Raw genomic sequence first — 1,657 nt, forward strand, 5'->3', positions numbered from 1 at the left:
TTCTTACTCCTGGAGGGTGTGTGTGTGTGTGTATGTGTGTGTGTGCGCGCGCGCACCATTGGGTTTCTGATACTTGTATCCAAAAACATCTTTTCCAGTATAGTAGGCATAGGTTCTTTTTTCTGGAGCTTTTTAATTTATCCTGAAAGTTTAGGAGTTTTACCAAGATAATTTTAGCTTTGTGATTCTCCCTGTACCCCCAGAATTCCAGTTCAAACTTGAACACTTTCATTCTGTAGATTCAAATTTCTCTTATATTCAGGAAAATGTGTGATATGTATATGATAAGATGCCACTGATCTTGATACAGTGTATGCACGCCATCTCACATGTGATACCTCACAGACCCAGCTTGGTTCTTCTCCGATATCTCCTTTTGGAATTATACCTAATTTTATTACCAGTTTTTATTTGAACACATTGGGGATTGAGATGATTCTGGTTTTGTTTCTTGGCCAGGAATCAACTGATCCTCAAAGTCTTGTGAGAAGACATGAGGGGGAAGAAGTCAAGTGCACACAGCTAGATGGTAGAAGAAACAAGTGAAAGGGTCTATTTTTATTTTTCATTGTAGAATTTCAGTTCATAGGTTATTTCTACCTAGCTTTTAGTCTTTTGTTTATTCTCTTAAAATCTCCATCTCTTTGCATTTTTGCTGTATGTATTGAGTGATTCTTCCATTTGATCATGCTGTTAATGACTACTACACCCAGTCCAACTTTTCTGACTTGCATTGACCAACAATTGCTTTATTTTTTTTTTAAGATTTATTTATTTATTTATACAAACACTGGGTACAGTCAGAAGCGTAGGAGGGTGAGAGAATTCACCAGAGCCAGAGCAGGGAGCAGAACAGGCAGAAGGACTGAAGTACACTGCTGAGAGAAGCAGCGGGCACTGCAGGAGAGGTCTGCATGCCATGCGGGACCCTCGCCGGTGGCTGGGGTTCAAACCGGCACTGCAGGGGCTACAGGCAGCTTTGCAGCCAAGCGCTCTACCACTGCACCACCAGGGGAGGCCCAACAATTGCTTATGAAAATAAATAAATAAACAGAGGTAACACTTAGAAGTGATATCTGATACAGTTTCAGTTTTCAACTTTATTGCCTCCTATTTTAGTTATCACAGGCATTACAAATTCTACTGCTATTATTTTTCTTTAAATGTAAGTTGAACTTTAATTATTGTTTCAATGGGATAGAGGAGAATAAGAATTCTCATTCTTACCAGAAGAGCTGGTAATCTAAGACTTCAACAGATGCTTGAATAAGCTAATGATTCAAATAATTTTATCATCAGCTTAACAAATAATTAGACACTGCAAAAAGAATTCTTTCCAATTTATTTTTCAGCTCTCTAGGCAAAGGGATTCCCCAAAAGGGTTTTTTTCTGGTGTGGAAGAGGATTAAGAAAATTAATTAATTTGATTCACTGAATCTAGAATGGCAGAAATACAGTGGTTCTCTCTGCACCCATATATCTTCAAAATTCAAAGGATACCAGGAATAAATGAATCAGAGGCTGTTTTCAAGGTCATAGAAATAGCAGGTATAAGGAGTCATGTGGACTTGAAAAGAAGGATTTTGAGATCCAGCATGTCCCTCCTGATGCACCTTAAATAGAACTAGCCCAAGACCTAGAGTATGTGGATTTGAGG

The 1,657-nt window shown here is 38.4% G+C and overlaps 1 pseudogene across 1 annotated transcript; it reads right to left on the reverse strand.

Annotated features, from left to right (window-relative positions):
* Nucleotides 1-339: 339 nt before the first annotated feature.
* LOC311174620 (large ribosomal subunit protein eL39-like) lies at nt 340-495 on the reverse strand (annotated as a pseudogene). The gene has a single exon. The product of its transcript is annotated as a large ribosomal subunit protein eL39-like (transcript).
* Between the last annotated feature and the right edge of the window lie 1,162 nt (nt 496-1,657).

Source organism: Talpa europaea, assembly GCF_964194135.1.
Source record: "Talpa europaea genome assembly, chromosome: 7".
In the NCBI taxonomy this organism is placed as follows: Eukaryota; Metazoa; Chordata; class Mammalia; order Eulipotyphla; family Talpidae; genus Talpa; species Talpa europaea.